Source organism: Vulpes vulpes, chromosome 14, assembly GCF_048418805.1.
Source record: "Vulpes vulpes isolate BD-2025 chromosome 14, VulVul3, whole genome shotgun sequence".
In the NCBI taxonomy this organism is placed as follows: Eukaryota; Metazoa; Chordata; class Mammalia; order Carnivora; family Canidae; genus Vulpes; species Vulpes vulpes.
The window spans coordinates 91,068,805-91,092,666 of NC_132793.1; positions in this window are offsets into that span (position 1 = coordinate 91,068,805).

Sequence of the window (23,862 nt, forward strand, 5' to 3'; positions counted from 1 at the left end):
CAGTACTAATACTAACAAGAGAAGCCCATCCTCTGACATTTAAGACTGTGTGTTGTTCACTGTGCTGGTTCTCCAGAACGTTGACCATCAGGCTCTTAACTCAAAAGGGTTTGTTATCTGTGCTCCTGGCAGTCGCTATTCCTAGTTATACATATATCTAGTTCATATTATCTCATTTTATAAACTTTAGGAACTTTCTTGCCTAGAGAGGACAATTGGGCGGATCAAACTCATTAAAAGTGCACGTTCTTGGGCAGCTCAGGTGGCTCAGCGGTTTAGTGCCGCCTTCAGTCCAGGGCCTGATCCTGGAGACCTGGGATCAAGTCCCAGGTCAGGCTCCCTGCATGGAGCCTGCTTCTCCCTCTGCCTGTGTCTCTGCCTCTCTCTTTCTCTCTTAATAAGTAAATAAATCTTTTTTTTAAAAAAAAGTGCACGTTCTGAGGCCTCACCTTAGATCTACTTAATCAGAAACTCTAGGTATATTTCTGCATTGCAATGAGTCCTCCAGGTGACTCTGATACATACTCAATGTGTGAGAACCAGTGCTCTAGCATAGTGCTTAATGGGAAAACAAAACAAAACAAAATAAAAAAAAAAAAACACAATAAACTGTGATAATCTGACACTCATTAAAAAGAATGGACAGCTTTCAAAATATCACATCTATGTAAATAAAATATCTGCTTATCTGCACTTATCTTTTAAATGAGATGCAGTTTTTTATTCTTTTAGTGCAAATAATAGAAGATTGCATTGATTCAACGCTTGGTATGTGCCAAAATTTATCCTGAGGCTTTTCATTTCAGTATCCCTATTCCTTACCCAGAACCATATGAATTGATCAGCATTAATCTTATTTCAAGGACCAGGAAAACCGAATGATTTCAACTTACCCAAATGACAAGTCTAACTTGTTTCTTTTCTAAGGTCAAAACGTAAATGCTTAAAGAAGCCACACAGGTAATATGAATGAGTGAAATAAAAGAGTGTAACTGACAAGAAGAACAAATTTGATGGAAAAGGTAGCTGATCCTCAGCATTGATTTTTTTTAGAAAAAGTAGAGATTGTGGAAAACAATGCATCTTCTACAGGTAGTTGCTATTTTTACCTCTTTTAGGTTGTGGTCAAATGTATTTTGTACCCAGGGTTGTCCAATATTCTGATTTTTTTTCTCCTCCTAGGGAAGTCTGAAGTTAAGATTTTGCATAAAACCTCCTGATTTTTGATATTAGCATTTAAATTATGTACATTAAAGGGCATTTTGAATACCAAATTAAACATACCTGCTGGCTGTGCTTATCCAGGTAGCAACCTCTGATACACTATGATGTCAACACTCATGGGCTTGCCCCAGCAGCCTTTCTGACATCCATGCTGTCTGCCAGCATGATAGAAATACTATGGAAACTGCCCCCCCTGGTATTCAGTTTAACATTTGTTCTGGCCATTGTCTAGTATTATATCCCTTGGGGAAAATACAGAGTTCTATTCCTAATGAAGTTCCCTATGCTCAGTAGAGCGGGGATGGCGGGGCAGCTGTCATGGGGAAGGGCATCTAACGGGATCCTCTGGACCAACAGGATGTTTGTACCACGACTAAGGTCTCCACACTGGCAAGACTGTGCTATCTCACTGTCAACCCGAAGGAGCAGCAATCAATATTTCTGTCATTACTGTGCTGCCTCTTTGGCATAGCTAAAAATCCAGTCTTGTGCAAGCTCGGCAAACAAAGCTCTTCTCCATTTTTCTTTTTATCCTTCTTTACATATTTATTAGACTATTTTGGACTGTTTCATGCAAACAGACTGAAAGTAACCCATGGAATGAGGCCCACTGTTGCTCGTTCTCCCCAGACGATCAAACCATCAGTGGAGATTGGACAGGTCCTGATGAAATAAATGTTGGCTGCTGACTCGTCCAATTTTGCTGCACTCCTCTGTGTCACTAGTGCGGGCTTGTCCAAGATTGAGATATTTGCAAACTGTCATCTTTCATAAATATCTGCCTTGAGTGACACTTACTCCCCCCACCCCACCCCAATGCTTCTCTTTGAAATGCACCTGGCGGGCTCCTAGCCTGAGGACTTTCATTGCTTGTGATATGTGATTAGCAAGGGAGGTTTCCTCCTCTTGGTGCCTCTCCCTCCCCGCCCCCCCACAATCCTACCCCTCCTTGACCTTCCCCCTTTCTTGCCCTCCTCCCCAACTCCTCTGGGAAAGGCCTGAGTCATAGTTCTAAAATACTCGAGACAGCAAATTTGTCAGAGGTGTTAGGATGGTAACTCCAAAAGTACTGCTATTCAACTTGCCAAAATTACAGTGAATTACAACCAAAAGTTTGTCAAAGCTTTTCAAAGAAATTTAACCTCCTCTTAACACAAAATCTCCTGAAATCTCCAGTAGGGATCTCAGAATGTTAATATGCTTATGGGAATGGATATTGTCTTTTTAAATGCCCCTTTGGCTCTAACCTCCAACTGAAATGGGAACAGCATGTTTTAATGACAAAGTTAGGAACAATATTTATTACCATTTCCATAACCTGTTTTTTTAGGATTGCTCTAAGAGCCCCCTGCAGCAGCCAACACTGCCACCGCACTAAGGAATCAATGCGCTTGCACATAAATGTTGGGATTTTACTGTAAGCACTGAGATATGAAACTCAAATCTCCACCTGGAAAAGGATCACTACATTAAATGGAATTACCCTTTATTAGAAATGAATATGTGGAGATTACAGGATAATCAAACATTCTCAGCTCCTAATGTATCTGATCATATTTCCCATGCATAATTTAGCTGGAAGAGGTTTAATATCTTAATGTAGGATTATTTTTATATATTTGGATTGGAGAAATTTTAATCAGAAGGATTAAGAGAAATTCTAATTTTCAGCATAATCTTGGTAGATTTTTAATAACCGTAAATAATATAATTTAGCATACAAAACCTTTAACAACCTTATTTTGCTGCAAACGTTTACAGTATTTCAATCTATTTTCAGTTGAAAATTATTTTGAATCTAGTGCTTAATGAATAAATTGTCTCTCCAGATGATATGAGAATAGCAAAGTTGCGTTATAAAAACAAAAGTACAGTTTTGATCAGTATACCAAACTGTGGTGTCTTGCCATTTATAATTTTCAATGCAAAGCCGTGCCAAAAACATTGTGATTGATGCAATATAATATAATGTAATGTAATGTTATACTATGTACTATACTAACTATTGTATTCTGTAATATTCTAAAATAATATGAAGCATATGCTGTGCTGGCTTGATTTCCACCAGAATTCTTTTCATGTGCTACATAAGAATTTTAGTATTTATATAATATGATTAGCATGTAATTAATATAGGCTTATATAATAAGCCTTGCAATATGCATTTTAAGATGTATTCTTTTTTAAAGCTTTATAATTTTTATTCTATATGATTACATATTTATTTTATGGGCTATGATATATTTTAATTATATTTGGACTCATATTAAACAATGATGAATTTAGAGTGAGCAAGTAATAGAAACTTAAGGAGTCTTTTATTTGATCTCAGAAATATAATTTAACCATGCTCTGCAGATAAAAATTATGAACATCAATGGAAAAGAAAAGTTCATAAATATTAATTAATTTTCACATATCTCATTGTTTATAGAGATATTTTATCATATTCAATTAAAATTTCCATATTAACAAGTAATTTCCTTTCTGCTAATTCTATCCGTATAAGATAGCAAAAATGAGATCCCAGCTACTCAGTTACATTCAATTGGTAGATTTTGGCAGTTCAATCATGTGTCAATCATTGGACAATTCTAAGCAATGTCACAAATTTTATCTCATATATTCTTCATAATCACTCTGCGTGGAAAGTAAGTGCTATAAGTCCCATTTTTCAGATGTTTAAACTCAACTTCAGAGAATGTAAGAAACTTGCCTCCAAAGACTAATGTGCATATAGCTGGCTGGCTGTGGTCATGGGACCTGGTCCTCCTCATCACCACTGCTATGTCTTTATATTTTTCAACATAGCCCGTTTTTCATTTTCTTTCAGATAACTAGCCATTATTACCATGCTAACAGCATAGTACAACAATCCAGAGATCCAGCAATTCTAAATCTTATATATACATATTTTAGTTTGGATCATGTTGGAGGCTTTCTAAAGCTCATATAATTTTTAAAAATATTTTATTTTTTAGAATAGTTTTTGGTTTAGTTTTGGAATGGAAAGTACTGAGATTTCCCATAGGCCTCTCCCCACACTCATGTACAACCTCCCCCACTATCACCATCCCTCACCAGAGCATTATATTTTTTGCACTGATGAATCTACATTGACACATCATACTCATCCAAAATCTATAGCTTATATTAGGGTTCCTTCTTGTGTTTGGACAAACACGATGACAGGTATTAGCCATTATAGTATCATACAAAGTATTTTCACTGTCCTAAACATTCTCTGTGCTCCACCTATTCATTCATCCTTCCCCTAACCCCTGGCAGCCATTGATCATTTTACTGTCTCTATAGTTTTGCCTTTTCTAAAATGTCATATAGTTATAATCATACAGTATAGAGACTACCCAGATTAATCCTGTATTTTTTAGCTCTTCAGGATTTTGTTCTTGAGACCTTGAGGGCTCTATGATACACTTCCTTGCTACAGCCTTGAGGATGCAGGTCATGAACATAATATTTTTATAATGTTGCTGTAGCTGGCCTATTGAAAGTTATACCTTGTTCTTAAACATATATGATCAAAAGTTATATGACCACTTATCAGGAATACCAGGGAAGATCTGAGAGAGAGATGACTATTTTAGATTTAGATAGCTCTTGAGATCTTTCCAGCTCTGAGATATCAAGTCTATAGAAAGTTTAACTTACAACTTTATTAATCTGTTTTTTCTTTCTTTCTCTTTTTTCTCTCTGTCTTCCTTCCCTTCCCTTCTTTTCTTTTCTTTTCTTTTCTTTTCTTTTCTTTTCTTTTCTTTTCTTTTCTTTTCTTTTCTTTTCTTTTCTTCTTTTCTTTTCTTTTCTTCTTTTCTTTTCTTTTCTTTTTTCTTTTCTTTCTTTTCTTTCTCCTCTCCTCTCCTCTCATCTTTTTCTTTCTTTTCTTTCTCCTCTCCTGTCCTTTCCTCTCCTCTTCTTCTCTCCTCTCCTCTCCTCCCCTCTTTCCTTCCTTCCTTCCTTCTTTTCTTCTTTCTTCCTTCCTTCCTTCCTTCCTTCCTTCCTTCCTTCCTTCCTTCTTTCCTTTCTCTCTCTTGCCCTCTTTCTTGGCTCCATGCCCAACTTGGGGTTTGAACTCAGGAGCTGAGATCAAGAGTTGCATGTTCTACCCACTGAGCCAGCCAGGGGCCGCTCCTTCATTAATCCTTTAATAAAACTTGTATTTATGTATTTTTTTAAACCATTTTCTGTGGACTCACTTGAGGTTTTTTATGCTACTGACTTGGATTTTCAATAGACATTTAGACACTGAAAATATTTTATTTCCATTTGCAGGTTCCCCCTGCTATCTGAAAGTAGAGGGGACCTGTGAAACTTCCCTGAAGCTGAAATGGTGCAAAGTGAAAAATAAATGTTTTTTTTACCATTAGTTTATATAGAAAAAAATTTTTGAGCATTCCCAGTCCCTAAAATTAACCTCACTTAGGCACTTTTGATAGCTTTGGGCTTATCTTGCTAATGGATGCACAAAACAAATCAAGAATAAATGCCCACAGGCACAGGCTGAGATGCCAGACTGCAGTTCTTCTAGAAGGAGCGGGGGCAGTGTGGCAGGGTCACCCTCCCTGCTAGGGTTTGCGTGCTGTCTCTAGAACAGCTCACGGAAAAACAAATGCTGAACGCTGTTTTTGCTTTTTGCAACATCCTCTTCAGATTTCTTTCAGAAAAAACAGGTACCAATGCAGGTTTTTCATAAAGGCAAAGTAACATAATGCAAATTTCTGAGAAGCAGGGAATTCCATCTTCATCTGACTCAGAATCACTGAATCAGCTGAATGAAAGTTGAATAAACTTCCTTTATGATAAATCAGTAATAAACCTTAAAGAGATTTTTTTTTTCTGTCTTTTTGTGTCTTTCAATTTAATTCTGAGATTTGCTACTTAATGATTATCTTTGTATCATAGAAAGGGCATATGTCAATTCAGTGACAAATTTCCAACAATAAGGCAAGTATCAGATACTCCTTTAATATACCCTTGAATTACCATCAATCTAATGTGTTATTAGATTATGCTTATTAGTTGCCTTCATTAGTGGATTTTAATTAATCACTTCGTAATTTTGTTGTTTTCTTGGAAGGTAGGTATTCAATCCACTTTCTGAAATTTGGGCATTTTGCTTCAATTTGAAAGAGGAAATTACTTCTTTCAATTTAAAACAAGATTCTTTTTTAATTCAGAAGGCACTTATTACAAACTATGGCAAAATATTAAAAAAAAATATATATATACACACACACACACATATATGTGCTAAGCTGACATTAATGATTGTAGGAAGGGTTATAGCCTTTTTAGCAAGTTATTGCACGTTAATTATATTGACACCGTCACTGAATTGATGGTTCTAAGGTGATTTAAAAGATTGAGATTATTATGATAATAATAATCTAGCTAGTTAACATTGAGAAAGGTCTTTTTTCTCTTCTAATGATCTTTTATTTTCTTTTTAATTTTTTATTAAAAATTAAATTTAACATACACTGTGTTATTAATTTCAGAAGTAGAATTTAATGATTCATCTGTTGCATACAACACCCAGTGCTCATTACTTCAAGTGCCCTCCTCAATGCCCATCACCCAATTACCCCATCCCTCACCATCTACTAACAATAAGGCAGAATAAAGAGAAATCAAGGAATCAATCACATTTATAATTGCACCAAAAACCATAAAATACCTAGGAATAAACCTAACCAAAGAGGTAAGAGACCTGCAGTCTGAAAACTATAGAACACCTATGAAAGAAATTGAGGAAGACATAAAGAAATGGAAAAACATTCCATACTCATGAATTGGCAGAGAAAGGTCTTTTTATCTCTACTCTCTTTGCAGACTCAAGGAGTAAAGTCAGTGTTCATCTGGAAGAAAAAAAAAACCTCAAGACATCATGCATTTTTCCTTTCAGTTGCTGTTTGCCAACATTTATCAATTTTACTAAAACCTTTGACATAATAACTAGTTTATTGAAAAGTAAGCTGAGCACTGATATCACTAATATAGGAAAATGATTTCCCTGCCTCTTTCACCTGAAAGAACAATGTAAATTAGGTGGAAAAATCACAGTGTAAGCCTAGCACTTGGTTGACCCAGAGTAGGTGCTCATTACAGATTAATTGAATAAAGACATAAATTAATCAATGAAAGAATGTATTGGAATTCCTGTTTAATTGAGAAATGCCTTCACTACCATTTCATTTTATCTTTCAGGACCATATCATTTTGACTTCTGATTCATGGACATGTTTATTTGCTACTACATGAAAGGCTTTTCACTATGTGCCAGAGTGGGCATAAGAATAAATAAGATGGAGTTCTTGACCTCAAGGAGCTAACAGAATAGCAATTTTTTCTTTTGTAGGATGTAGTCAATCTTGAAAATACTTGAATTCTACTGGAAGGAAACAGGAACTATAATTGTAAGGTAGAGTCTCTGCACCTATGAGTTTGCAACATGGTTCTTTTGTGAGTTTACTACTATCAAACAACATTCTGTATTTATTTTGCAATGAGAACCTTCAATGCATTCCTTGCATTTGAAAATCTCATTTGCAAATGTGGCTGCCTGGTTTCCAATGGCCAGATGGATCTTGACTACATGCCAAGTAATGTTTAGGGCCCATGAAATTCATTAGGACTATTACCTCTGGCATGATTTAAGAGGAAAAAAAAAATCCTTGCCCAAAAAGAAACCTCATCTCTTGCCTTTTATCTGGCTTTCTGAGTCAGTAATGTAAAGTTTTAAGCATTTGATCTGAGTAAATAGGGAGACCAGATGAACTCTAGGTTCTCTCCTTCCTTCATATTTTGATCTATGAATGCCTCCATACTTTTTTATTTTATAATGTAATTTGCTTGCATAAAACCACATGTATACTTTTTTTCTAACTAGCCCTTTTCAATTGTGCCCCAAACATTGGCATACACTTCCAGCTTCACATTAGTGTGATTATGAATCTTATATCTAATTGTCTATATGTAGAAGCACTTTACAGTGTGAGCACTGCTTCCCCAGTACACAAATACACACAGACACAAAGACCCACACATAAGCCATTTCTCCTCCCAGTTAATAAAATTTAAGGGATTGACTAGGAACTAAATTCAACACCATAGGAGGAATTTCTGGCCCTTGGAACACACAAAAAAGATGCTCATTCAGAAGAAAAGTAGAATAAGTCCCCAGGAAATTAATTGCAAGCAACAGTTCATTCATTACCATTACTAGCTATTACCAGTTTTGAATCTTTGTTTCATGTTTCTTTTGTATTTTTTCCTGGGTTGTTTTCTCACTTGCCATGAAAATAAACATAAAAACAGGGACTACAGATATAATGTAATATTTTTCTAATGTTTTCAATTAAGCAGCAGCTGCTGTTACCAAGCTGTCATCTCTGTTGCTATGGGGGTTTTGTGTGTGTGCCAGTGCAGGACTGGTTTCTTTAATATACTAATTCTATGGCTAGGGCTGTTGTATGGAATCTCTGTTAATACTGTTAATTTAAGAGTTGAAAATGGGGTACCATTTTCTCTGTTAAATCTACATGTGGTGGAAAGCTCAAGATCTCTTTATTGGAAACTCATGAAGATCCTCAAGAGATTTACTGGACAAAGAGAATCCAAGCCTTAAGGATCTTGTTGGTGTTTGAGAACCACTGTCTGCTATACTTCTTTGGTTTCCCCAATGTAACTGAGCTCAACCTCGTCCAAAGGTAACTAAAGTCAAGTGAGTGCTTGTATTTTGGGACGTGATTACGAAAGTTGACACTTCATGCTTGCAGGGCTGCCCTACAGCAAGGAACCTCCCAGAAAGGAGACATAATTCAAGAGCTAAACCTCATAGATTCAACTTTTGCCCAAAGACTGGTATACCAGAAGTGTTGGAAAAGATTTTTTCTGAATAAATGAATTCATTCAATGAATATTATATTATAACCCAGCCTTTCAGCTTCTTTGAAATGTGAGTGTAGTAAATCTTCCCCAACCCTGAAGCTCTTGTACACTCATATAGACTTGTGAAATCCAAAGTAGCAAACTGCTATTTTTGTGAATGGATGGACTTCTTCCTTTGGTCTGCGTTTGTTTTGTTTTGTTTGTTTTTAAATACCCAAGTTCTACAGCACATTTCAAAGTTGACAGAGGGTTATCTCTTGCCTGTCCCACAGTGAAGTGAGCCCCTGGGCACTGAGGGTGCTACTCAGATATTACAGCTTTAATATCTATGACCTCATTTGTTTTGTCCTTCACCTGAGCAAACCAACTAAAGTAAAGCTCTGAATAAACTAATGGGAAATAAGAACATGATAGACTTTATACTTGACATCACATTGTGACTGGGTCACCATCACATTCAGAACAGGAATTATACCTTCTATCTCTTTATATGCCCTATGATGTCTTGCATACAATAAATGCTCAATAAATGTACTAGTTTTGTGAAATTAGAGAAGAGGCTATACCAGTCCTTTCCACACTGCCTTACATTTACCTATGACCAATACTGCTCCAAGCTTCTCATCCTTTACCTTGGCCACTTAAAAATAGCCCCTGTACTTTTTTCTATTTCAAAACAGTTGAAGACCTAATATAATTTTATCCTCATATCAATTCTTGTGCCTATCTATACATGTTTTGTGAACATATGGCTTTTCCTAAATGGGTTATTGATAGCACCAGGGCTAGGACTTAGCTTTCCTGATGTACAGTGAGCAGGTGAGTGAGAAATCAATCTTTGCTCTGGCCAGGCACATTTCTGGGCTTGTTTGTTACTGAAAAGTAACCTGTAGCTTTTCCTGACTAATACAACTTTCTTTCAACTACACAATTTATTATTTTTTCCATTTATTGTTTATTTATAATGTTTTTATACTTTTCTGTAGTGATTTCTATGTCATCTCTGTGTTTGCTTCTATTCTTGCCTGTCAAGTATGTAAACATTATAAACAATGATTGATTTAGAATATCTCTGTACCACACTACATGTAAATAAGTGTTATTATCCAAAATTCTTCTATTATTATCTTTTGTGTCTTTCTATTAAATTCATGTATGTATTTCATTCTCTGTTACTCTCCCAAAGCACTAGAGTGAATTTGGAGATAATAGAAATGGGAAGTGGAAGTAAGTTGGACTTGATTTGGATCCAGGTCCATCACTTATTAGTCTTTAATAATGAGCTAGATCACCAAGGCTTAAGTTGCTGTTCTGTAAAATAGCAATAATAATATCAATTACTTACTTTATGGAATTTGGAAAGTGAAAGAAAGAATATATGTAAACATTGTCTGCAGAATGCAAAGCCCTGTATAAATAGAATGCCATGTCTCATATTTCCTGCCCTCTCTCCTTCCAGCCTCATAATGAGAAAGTAGCTATTTAAGTTGCCAAGGACAATGAAAAGTGTACCCTATCGAGCAAAGATTTAAAACCCAATTAATGATTCTTTAAGTCCTTTTTATTTGCCATGTCCTTCACCAATGCTCCAGATGGTGGTGCTCCATCAACCTAGGGTGTAAATTTCATCTCGAAATAAGTGGTGATTGCCTGGAGTGCTGAGTTGAATGTTGTTAGATGGCATTCAGAGTCAGTGGGGAGATTGCAGTGATTGTTTAGAAATGTCAGCCATGGAAGAGAAAGAGGAGCCTGAGTGAATATGGATACTACTGAATTCAACAAGTAGGAGTCCAAATCCTTAAAAATGAGAAGCTGGGACCCAAAGATCAGAGACTTGATTAATTTGCAAAGCTAGACAAGAGTACAATTATTTTTATTCTTTGTATTGTCTACTTACCTGGGAGTTTGGAGGTAGATTAGAAGAAAGGGTAAATATACATTCATATGACTCAAATAAAAAAACAAAGCATAAAATCATGGAAATTGAAAGGAACAAGTCTTGCCAAATGTGAAGGCTATACATGGTTCTTGTGAACTAAGTAGTGTACCTAATTCTGAAGTTCTTTGAAGTCAAGATCCTTCTAAATTATTGGTGTAGTGATCTGACTTCAGCTATCTTTGTTAGGTCACATTATCACGTACACAAGTACAGCTATACAATGAAGAGTTCAACCCACTTTTGGCAGTGAGAATTGTAAAACCAATGGTATCAAAGCACTGAGGGTGCCTAGGACTCTGGGATGAGGAAGAAAGGAATGCGCTGCAAGTTATTAGGTCATTCTAAAACTGGGGAACATATGTGTTTCTGATGAAATATGATTCATCAGAAAGTGGCTGAATTTATAAGTAATTTAACAGGTATTTGATGAGTCCCTGAAAAAAGCACAGTTACCAATCTGGTAACTGGAGAATGATTCAGTCATGAGCCCCATGATTCTGCTGCCACCCCAGATACAAGAGGATGTTCGGAACTGGCCAATTAGATGACCTTCTCTTTCCCTTTCCATTCTGGTTGCCTAGCTCAGGGACTTCAACTCCAATAAACCTACAAACAAGCCTGAACATTTGTGAGATAAATATCAGAATCGGAAACAAACACAATCATCAACTCAATGAAATAATGGACTTAATTTATCATTCAGTAATTTTAGTATACATTTTAAAAGATAAAGATCCTTTAAAAAACTTAAACACAATACTATTATAACACTTAAAGAGATCAATAATAATTTCTCACAATTTAAAAATATCTATCAGTGTTCATATTTTGATTGTATCATAATTTTAAAAGTTGGTTATTTCAAATAGTACCCCCCAAATATATACAGCTATATAGTCTCTCTTTCCTTTTTTAAATGTGGTAAGAATACTTAACATGAGATCTATACCCTTGACAAATTCTAAGTATATAATAAGATATTATTAACTACAGTACACAGCAGAACTTATTTAGCTTGTATAACTATGCAACAACATGGATAAAACTTGAGGACATTATGCTAAGTGAAGTAAACCCATCACAGAAGAACAACTACTGCATGATACCACTCATATAAAGTTTGTAGAATAGTCAAACACATAGAAGCAAGGTAGAATGGTGGTTGCCAGAGACAGGGGCAGGGAGCAGGAAATGGGAGTTGTACAGTCTCTTCTAGTATATAGATTTCTCTCTATTTTTCCCCTTGCCATTTACATTTTGTCAAACCTAAAATTTTTTTCCTGTAAAATTTCCCACGTACTGAACTTTGGTGATTTCATCTTTGTTCTCTCATTTCTGAATTTCCTGTTAAGAGATTGTTGGATCAGAGGAAGCTTGAATTTAGGTTTAATTACTAGACAAAAAATATTTCTTTGGTGGTAGTGTGTATTTTCATTAGGAAACATGTAACATCTGGCTATGTGTGTGTGTGTGTGTGTGTGTGTGTGAGTGTGTGTGATATTTAGGTTTACCCATCTAGTTTAAATTCCCCATCAGCTCTAAGCTAGGGATAGAATTACCCCTCTGGAAATTAAGGGCCTGTGAGATTTCATAGAAATGTCAGCCATAGCTGATCACCCAGTAGCTTTTTCTAATAAACTAAGTGCATTTTCCAAGTGGAATTGTTTTCTGTAAAACTAATGAAATTTCTAAATGGTAGCAAAAACAACATTCTGAATCACTCAATGTAAATACTCTTTTTTTTTTTAAGTGTACTCCACATCTAGCATGGAGCCCAAAATAGGGGCTGAACTCACAACCCTAAGAAGATCGGAGCTGAGATCAAGAGTCAGTTACTCAACCAACTGAGCCACCCAGGTGCTCCTGTAAATACTCCTTTGTTATTGATAAGGACTATAGGTAAAAAATAAATAATAGCACAACAATAATGTCAAATTATCATTTATTAAGGACTTGTTATATACGTGATTGTTCTAAGCTCTTTATACATATTTACATGTATTCTCTTTTTAATTCTGACAAGTTGTCCAGCCAGGGTTTCTTCATCTATTTACTGAGTAGCTACTATCTACTAGGTGCTGCTCTCTGGGCAGGGTTCATAAAGTTTACATCACTCACTCAAGGTCACAGAGAAGATGTAAATCTTAGGAGATTAATTAGCCTTAGGTATATTCATATAGTGGAATATGGGACAACTGTAACATGGAATGGGAAACATCTTCACAGCCCTATGTGGCTGATCTTTAACATCTATTGTTAAGTTAAAAAAAGCAAACTGGAGAACATTGTTTATTGCATTTATAAACTATTTTCATCTTAGACATTGTCATAATGTGAAGAATGTGAAATATATAAAATATGAATAATTCAAAGGAGGGTAAATCAAAATAAGAAAAATAGAGCTGGAAGGGGGATCGAGCAAGGTGAGGGTTTAGGAAGGGTGGTTAATCTTGTTTGATCATATTCTTTGTTTTATAATTGTGTAAAAAGAAGGAATCACCTCTAGGGGCATTATCATGGAAGAGAAAGGAAGAAAGAAAGAAAGGAAGGAAGAAAGAAAGAAAGAAAGAAAGAAAGAAAGAAAGAAAGAAGAAAGAAAGAAAGAAAGAAAGAAAGAAAGAAAGAAAGAAAGAAAAGAAAGAAAGGGAAAGAGAGAGAGGAAGAAAGAAAGAAAGAAAAGCAAGTGAAAAGAACTATGAGAAAACAAAGTTAATCAAATGAACAGGTCTTCAAAAGAATGTCATTGATTATTGTAATTTAGAATAATATAAATATTATTAATTTTGTTGTGTTAATTGTATTTATGTATGTATTATATAAATTCACCAATATTAAATTAGTTTCTTAGATAGACATGAAAAAAATAATACATTGATGAAAACACAATTTTGAGATGTTTTAGAAATTTGATTTTCAAGGTAAAATGTTTATTCAATAGGTAAATGGCCAAAGGATCAAGTTGAGGAAAGATTAATGATCTCATAGATCATTCTGAGAAGTTTCTATGAGAACAAGAGAATAAAGAGAAGCAAAAAAAATATGGACAAGAATTTAAGAAACATGGAGAACATGCCTCATTCCTTTAATGAGGGATTCAAAAGTAGACACAATTGGATGGAGTGAGGTGATTCTTAAAATTAGAGAATATTCCCACACTAAAGAAAGATGACCTCACAAAGGGACTTACCTAATTCCAGAAAAAAATGAACAGGAGGTAGAAGACCCATCCAAATACACCACAATTAAATTTTAGTACTTGGAAGTTAAAGACAAAATTGGCTGAAGAGGAACACACACACACACACACAATCGTACATTCTCTCACACATAACAGATAATGGCACAAAGCAAAAGGAATCCACTGTTTGTACCTTTCCTACAAAACAAGCTAAGAAAGCAAGTCTCAGTCATTGGGCTCAACATATCACCCGTCATCAAGCAGGGACTGAGTCAATGGGCAACAGGCAATGGGCAACAGGTCAAAGGCTGAAGGTCTGAAGACAGCCTCCATTAATTCACAGCTTGCGTTGGGACTGAGCACCTCCATCCAGATACATACCATCACAATACAGGGGAAAGATACCACACAGGAAGGCAGGAAGCCTGGGTGATAGGTTTGGCCTTCCCAGCAAATAGCCATGGGACTTTGGGCATTTTCCTGAAACTTGCTAAGCTCCCATTCAGGTACTTGTACAGAAAGGCAGGAGCCGAATTTGCTTGTCTCTGAGGACCATTCTGCCTTTATTAATTCAAGGCCTGCGAAGCTCTTCTGTGCCTCCAGTGTAATTTTTACAACATTTTTTCTCATTTGTGAAGCTGCTTGACGTGGCTGGCATCCTTCTTTCTTCCAATTTCAAGGAATTTTCTGCTTTCTTACTTTACTGGACAATCCGTGCTGTTTGAGCTGACTCTTGTTAGATAAGTGTCAAGCTTTTTCCACAAGATTCTGTGTTGACCAAAAATCTTTAACTCATGTAACAAGAGGATTTCTCCACTGGCAAGAGATTTCTATTTTAAAAAATGCAGTTTCCAGTGTGTGATGCTTTTGGACACTTATGGAGCAAGGCCATTGCTTCCTTTGCACTCAACTATTCATTAGGGACCCCTTCACCCTTTGGCTACCTTTCCATCTATTTAGGATTCCAGGTGTAGAGTTATAATGGCCTGCTATCTTCTAAGGGCCATATTTCATGTTGATATGATACCACAGGAATAGAAAAAATGATTGAATGATTGCTTATGGAGCACCTTCTATGGGCCAGACACTTTGATAATGAAAGCCCTCAGCAGTTGTGGGAGGTAGGTGTTATTTCTACTTTATGGGTACTGAAATTAAAGGTCAGAATGCTAGACATTTGGTCAACCAAAAGTTTTACTCCATCCTGCCTCTTAGGGCTACAAAATTGCAATGTGTCCTCATACAGGTAATTCCCAGGGGTGGGGACCAACATTTAGGAATGATGCATTGTGGAAAGAGCAGAGTTTTAGAATTACATAAAACAACTTTCCCTTGTATGGTTTCTTACCATGGATGATAGCATATATTTTGAATATCTTTTAAAAATATTATTTGACCAATATCAAGATGACATTTAACATAACGAGTGTTCCTTTTTTTTTTTTTACTATTGAAATCAGCCTAACAAAACTTTCCTTTTAACCTGAAAGCACAGAGCCAAGATCAGAAGGAGTCCTGTAGAAAAGCTTACACCACCCATTTTTTTAATGATAGCTTGATTTGGGGACTGATCCCCATTCTTTTGTTTTAGGAGCTTTTGAAATGCACTCACATGCTTCTGCTTCAAATTTCTTAAATGTGGACCATGTTTCTTTAACATGGTGGATTCTTAGTGCTTTTTGTTTTAATATCAGACATTGCCTCTTGACACTTTGATGAGCAATGCCATTTTGTAGATGATTAATATGTCCCAGTCATTTAATAAAGGCCAGAAGCAGGTTAGAGAGAGTGCTCAACATCCTCCAAGAAGATAATCTTAAATTTTTGTCTATGTTGGTGAAACAGAAGTGCAAACAGGTCAGGTTAAATTTCTTAGCAGCAGAAAGACATTAAAAGAGGTTTTCTAAGTTACCTCACCTTTAATAAAGTGAAGTCATCTTATATATTAATATATTAATATTACAGCTGGGTTTAAACTCGTGTAGACCAAGCTTTACTTAATAGTTAAATCAAATTGAATCTCAGATTTTATGAGTGATAAAATGACAATAAAATGGGTCTGGTCAGTAAAGATAATAACTCGATTCAGTACTTTGGATGTAAGTGTTTAAGGTTTCCATGATAAAACTGTAAATTTATACCCCAAAGTGTGTTAATAACATTAAGTGAGGTAATAGGCAAAGTGCACTGACAATGTAATACCCACAGGACCACAGTAATAGAAATAATTTATAATGTATCAGCAATAAAATCTTTAATGTTATCTCAATTCAGGGCAGGCACCATATCTGGGGTATCAGATTACACATGTCCTCTTCCCTCCCCCTGTTATGGACACAAGCGTTAACCTAAAATAATTAAGAAAATGGTTTTCAGAGTGCAGAAATCTTTCACAATTATAGGCATAATGACCATCCTATTAACTATTTCCATCCTGATCCATTTATGCTTGATTGATGGAATTTGATTCCAAAGTTTGTAAGGTAAGCATTTGTAAAAATAATCCCCAGAGTCATTTTAATTCACTCTTGTCTTTCTTTAGTCCAAACAGCACCAATTCCTACCTTTTAAAGTATACAAAGGAATTATTTTTCAAAGGCAGAAAAGCCAGTTATTTGTATGATCATGAAATCCTGGCTCGATGGTTTAATTGGTCTGAAACTAATTCCACAAAGTGTATCTTTCTTGAATCATCCCCAAACAAATGTTTTCCTAATGTTCAAAAATTAAACAATTTTACTGCGTGACTTTAATTAGTGTAGCTTAAGTTAGGAGTATTTCTTCTGATAACTTGCTTCACGGTGTGCAGAAAGAAGGCCACATTTAAGTGGTTAATCCATAAAGCACATATTTCGTAGGACAATAGTTTTCTGCTTGGTTTAAAAGTACATTTTAAAAAGTATGGGAAAACTTGAGGTTCAGTTCCTAGTGTTTTATCCTGTCTTCCTTCCTTCCTTCCTTCCTTCCTTCCTTCCTTCCTTCCTTCCTTCCTTATTCCTCTTTTCCCCCCTTGAATATATTCTAAATATTCATCTCATTGACTCTAAAATCCATGGAAAAGCTCTGGAAATTCCATGTTTGAGCATTCAAACTATAATAATAATAATAATGATCATCATAACAGCTTAGGTTTACTGAATTTTCTATGAGCCAACTTTAAATGACATTTAAAACTAATTTCATTTTTTTAAAGGATTTTTTATTTACTTATTAATGAGAGACACACAGAGAGAGACAGAGAGAGAAGCAGCCCGATGTGGGACTCGATCCCAGGACTCCAGGATCACATCCTGGGCCAAAGGCAGGTGCTAAACCGCTGAGCCACCCAGGAATCCCTAATTTAATTTCAGAAGAACCCTATCATTATCTGCATTTCAAGTGTGAGGGAATTGGGAGAAGATGAAGTTAAATTACTCTACCAAGGCTCCTGGGCAATAGGTGGCAGAACCACTTGTAGAGGCATGAAGCCATTCTAGAGTCGATGTTCTAGAAACACCCATCATACTACTATCTCTTTTAGAAGCCTTCATTAAATTCCCCATATAAATGTAGGGTGTGTGTGTGTGTGTGTGTGTGTGTGTGTGTTCTAGTGTTTCAAATAAGGTTTACCTGTATAAAGGTAACAGAAATAGCTTTCTTGGCAGGAAATTTATAGCATCTTTGAATATTAGTTGGCCGCTGATGATCTCCAAGGGGTGCAATGTACTCAGAGGGTAGGGAAAGCCAGGGTGAAGATCTCTAGAAACAAGTCCTATCAGCCTTACTGGTACTTTATGCCTACAAAATTGTTTTGCTTTCAAAGCACCTTCAACTTCAAGTACAACCCAAATGCTGGGTAAGTCATATCTTTGGGAGGGACATCATAAGTATAAAGTCAATTATTTAGACATTTCAGCATTAAATCTACTTCCTGGTTAAAAAAAAAATCTGCTTCCTGGAAATCTTACTCTGACCTCAGTAAGATCCACTTTCAACCCACCATGTATCCCAGTCCCAGAAGAGAAGAATCATACTCATATATCTCTGAATGCTGAGTTGCTATCTGGAGGGCTTTCCTAGAACTCTGTTCATACAAAAGTACAGTCCTCTCTCCTCTAGGTAAATTGAATTCAGCTCCTGGGGCTGGAATCCAAGAACTCATTGCCCATTCCAAGTGTGTCTAGTTGCCACTCTGGGACTGCTTGCATAAATGTTTGCAAAATATCTGAAGAGGTGATAGTCGTGATGATTATGTCTATTTTTGCTTTGTGTTCCAAGTTCTGTATCCTGCTGCTCTGAACGGACCTTCCCTAGAAGGTGGTAGGATGGGAAGGAGGGAGTTGATGGACTCTAGTTCCCGTAGAGAGGGTGAGCTTGGAGGAGTCAAACAGACTTAGTTTTGGTCAGATGCATTCAGGCTCAACCCTGAATCTGCCACTTACTGATGGAGGGATCTTGGCCAATTCTGAAATTGAAGTTACTTTATCCTTAAAAGGAGATACCTCTGAGGCTTTGCTTTGAGGTTGACATGTCTGGTGATAGCATAGGGTGATAAAGCCCATCCTGGTGGTTCTCATCTTTTTTTTTTTTAATTTTTATTTATTTATGATAGTCACAGAGAGAGAGACAGAGAGAGGCAGAGACATAGGCAGAGGGAGAAGCAGGCTCCATGCACCGGGAGCCCGATGTGGGATTCAATCCCAGGTCTCCAGGATCACGCCCTGGGCCAAAGGCAGGCGCCAAACCGCTGTGCCACCCAGGGTTCTCATCTTTTAACTCCAGTTTTCTCGTTCTCCTGGTCTGAACCTAGCTACTCGCAACTGAGCTCCCAGATGCTGCTATAGAATGTAACCCTTCCACTACAGAGGTGAATGATTCTGAGCTAATGGCGGCCTAGCCCTGGGATTTTGATTCTAGATGCATGAAATATAATCGTTTGTGCTATACCACTTGCTCATAACATTCATCTGAATGCAACTATCAACACGGAAACCGGCAAGTGAAAGAAGCAAGTATTTCACAGACATTTTCTCTTTCGCATATGCTGCGGCCTGCACTGAAGCCCAAAGTGTTGGATGGGAAAAACCTGGTGTTGACCATACAGTGGCCAACTTCCATTGATTCAAGTTTCTAGGCAACCCAGGAGCAAATTCAGAGAGGATGTTCTGTGGTTACATAACAGGAAATTTCCCATTGCATGCCAGTTGGATGTGACTGTTGTCAGCCTTGGTCTAATTTATCTTGCCCACAGGTGTACCTACTGAGAAAACTTCACCTGTCAGCCAGGGAGTACTTGCCCCAGCTACTGAGCCTCTACATAGGAGCAGGAAGCTTATCAGTAAACTTAGCATCACCATTTTTTGGGTCTTGGGGTGCAAAATGGTGAGTGCCTTGCTAAGGCTGAACTGAACCATCCATGCTGCAGCTTAACTTTATTCTACCCTGGAGGCTATTTTTTTCTAAAGATTTTCTTTTATTTTTTATTTGATAGATCACAAGTGGAGGTTGGGGCAGAGGGAGAGAGGGAGGGAGAGGCAGACACCCCACTGAATGGGGAGCCCCACACGGGGCTTGATCCTAGGACCCTGAGAGCAGAACCTGAGCTGAAGGTGGATGCTTAACTGAATAAGCCCCCAGCATCCCCCACCCCCACCCCCGACGCCGAGGCTGCTTTTCAATTGGGCTTTGACTCAGATTCTCTGAATTTATAAACTATATGAATTCCCAAAGAAATCCTGGAGAGTGTGGGATGCAAAAGCATGGCTTTTGCTTGTTGTATCTCCATCCAGAGCCACTGAGTAGGGTTGTGTGGATAGATTGTCACTGTATAACACAAGGACGTCATGTTCAGATAGACTCTTTTGTGAACTGTACTCCCTGGAGCTGGGCAGTGTACAACCTGCCCAATGGTACATAGTGGTCCACTGGATTCTAACCCAGTGTTTGGTATCCAACACAGGTGGTTGTTTTCCAGGAATTGTTGAATGACACTCCACATCCTGATCAAACTTCATACACTGACTTCCTGATACTAATGGTTTCTTTACCTGAATTTTTCAAACCCTCTGCACATTTTTCACGTGTAACTCTATTTTCTCAGGCTCCTATCTGTCTTTTATCCAGATAGTTTCCTGTTTCTTCTGGGTCTGCCTTACAGTAATGTTAGCCTGCCTCCTTCCTGAGCCTGCTCCTGTCATGAGACCCACAGTCCTGAATTTAGTGGATCTGACAATGTGGTTTACCAATAAACAGTTGGTTTTATGTCAACACAAGGATAATAAATGTATCATTCAAAGGGATACCCATTCAAAGAAGAAGAGATCTGAGATTTCTGGAACAAGTTGGAAGGTACTTTTTTTTTTTTTTTTTGGAAGGTACTATTATTTAAGAAGGAGCATGTTGCAGAATAGAAGCTTTTTGTTTTGTTTTGTTTTCAATTCAGAGCCTCCTGCAGGAATAGAATCATTCCCGATTGATTGTTCCTTTCCCTTCTTTCTGATTTTCTTTTTTTGTTCTAACTTTTATGTCCAAAATTCCGATGTATTAATTTTATTTCCTACATATTTAGAAATGAAATCTCTCACAGTTCCTGTGAATGGCATCTGCATCCTGATTCTGAAGGTGCATTTAACATCCTCACGGCTGCTGGCTGGCTGGCTGTCTAGGCTGACAGACAACACAGCTCTTGATCTGTCTCTTCAGGTGGCTCAGACTGGCTAAGAAAAAAAAAAATCATCATCTTATCTTCTCAGAGCCCTGGAATATAAAAATAGCCTGGCCGTTTATTGCACCAGGCTTTTAGGCCCAGGTATATCAGGAGCAGAGAAAGTGGATTGTCACTTGCTTCAAAAGAAGCAAGGAGTCACAGATTAAAGGGGGTGTGGCCACACTCAGGCTTCTCCGAGAAGGCTTAAGGCTCCCTCACACGGGGCCTTATCCGGCTGGAAAGGGGATGCCGAAGATAAACTTTAAAAATAAATGCCACAAAAAAAAAAAAAAAAAAAAAAAAAGAGTCCTGATTATCACCTCTGCGTCCTCCACCATGTCTGGTCAGCAACGTGTTAAGTGAATTGAAACTAGATTGTGGAGAGACAGTCACAAGCTGGTTATCAGTGGCAGTAAATGGAAGATAATAGCCCCACTAGAGAGTTATGAAATGGCTTGTCTTTGAGCTGCCAAAGTGGTTAGTCTCTCTTTTATTATATTCACAGCAGTAATCCGATATGTCCTGACTTCTGTCATCTGTATGTAATGCTTATCAACTCTCTGTCAGAGATGCACCCTCTTGTCAGGGACAATTATTCCTCAAAGTGCCGAGGTTATGACTGAAGCAATATTATGACTGGAAAGAAAATATGAAAGGTGTAGCACATCACAGCAAGCAATCTGGGGGCTGACGTCAACGTAAAGGAAAACACTGTCGGTAAAAGGAGAACAGAAGGCAAGGCTTGCTCTCTGCGCCGGGAACCGGCTGGCGTGGCTGAGGTCACATGGGCAGGGGACCCTCTCCTGAAGCTGCTTTACTAATTCATGACTGCAGGACGTGCAGGCCTCTGCCCTCCCAGAGGCCTCGGCATTTCTCCTTTACATCTCAATTGACGGGGAGTTGACCAGGGAACAGGCGGGCCTGGAGCTCTGTCTGACAACAGAGAGGAAGGCCCCTGCTCTGGGTACCACTTGGGGACCTTACCTTATGCATGGACATGTTTTCCATGGATGGCCCCACGCCATCCTTGAGGAGGCAGCGGGGCTGGGCTTTTTTGACAAGGAACTGGGTCAGGATTTAAATCATAGGCAAGCAAGTGTCTGAGTGACCTAGAAAATGGAAGCCTGAGATAGTAAAACATTAAAAGTTTGGCAGTCAGACCAAATTTGTTTTGAACGTTGCTCCTGACTTTTGGTAGTTGTCTGAGGATGAATGAGCCACATAACGTCTTCTATATAAGGATAAAGTAGTTACTGTAATACCTGTCTATGGTGCCGTTGGAGGCTCAAGAAATGAGGTATATAAAGAAAAGGAATAAATGCTCGATAGGTCCTATTGATAAATAGTAGCATGTGGCTAGAAATAACCGCTTAATCTTTCAGAGCTGGACTTCCTTGAGTGTAACTATTTCAGCATCCCCTGACATAAGACAGACCATTGAGATGCGCGTGCCCTAATAATGATTTGTATTTTGGTGCCCTAAGGCACAGGCCTCTGATAATTCCCATGAATGTAGAGCAGGGATACTGTTGAGATCCTTGCTGAGTATGTCACTAGGGTGTTCTGTGTATGTGGGAGGAGCCTTGGCTGGGACCAAGACAGAAATGATACTTTCTTTCTTTTTTTTTTTTTAATGTGAGGAATACAGCTTCTGGTGAACAATTGACTTGCATTTTCTCTAAAAATCCTAGGCATGCCCCACTTTTCATGTCATGCCCAATTACATGACTGTTGTAGAATTCACAGCCAATTATATGCCACATTCATGAACAGGGACGGTGTTCAAAATATTAAACATGGGTAAGCTGTGTCTGGGCAAGAATGCTAAATTGCTAGTATAGGCTAGAAGCCTGGAAAAGGGACCCACCAGCTTGAGCACTGGTCAGGGGTTCTCAGGGGATTGGGAAGCAGGCATTTTCCTCAATACAAAAATATTTCATTATTTTCACAGCCTGTGTGGCTGTGCTGGTGCATTTTTGATGGCCTACAGCCGTGTCTATAGGAAAAGACAAAACTTTCTTCTAGGTAACTCCAAGGTACACATCTTTATATTAGTTTTTATTTTATATCTTAACTTTATGTTTTTCTTTAAAATTTATGTTGTTATTAAAACTTGTTTATTATATCATTAGAAGCGAAAAACTTGGTCACTACAACATATTTGGAAAATACAATAATCAAGAAAAAATGAATATCATATACAAATCTCACTACTCTGAAATAACCACCAACTTCTTGGTACTTTTTTTTTTATTCTCTCTTCCTGTACACACATCTTCAACAGGTTCTCTATTTTAATGAATATGCACTTCACATTTTACCATTAGGCATAAAGATTCTGATTAGTTTCAGAGAGAAATTCTGTAGGATATTTTGTAATATTAGTATTTGATGTTGGTAATTAATAGTTTTTCTTTCTCAAATTAATAATTTTTTAAAAATATTTTATTTATTTATTCATGAGAGACACAGAGAGAGAGAGAGACAGAGACACAGGCAGAGGGAGAAGCAGGCTCCATGCAGGGACCCCGACGTGGGACTTGATCCAGGGACCATAGGATCATGGTTTGAGCTGAAGGCAGTCACTCAACTGCTGAGCCACCCAGGCGATGCTCTTTCTCAAATTAGAAATGAATGTGGAATTTCATAAAATAACTTACTGGCATAGGTCAAAATTCCCACATGGAATTTCTTCTTTGATATAATGAATTATTTAACTTAGGTCTCTAATTTTGACTCCTCTCCACATTTACCTAATGAGTCCTAATCAATCCTGGTATACTGATTAGAAGGACTAACCTATTTTAGAATTTTCATGTGGAGGACTACCACTGTCTTTGATATCAGGGTTGTGGTCACTTTGGAAAAAGAAGAGGGAGATTTCCATTTTCTTATGTTCTGGACTAATTCACAGGGGCAAGACTATGA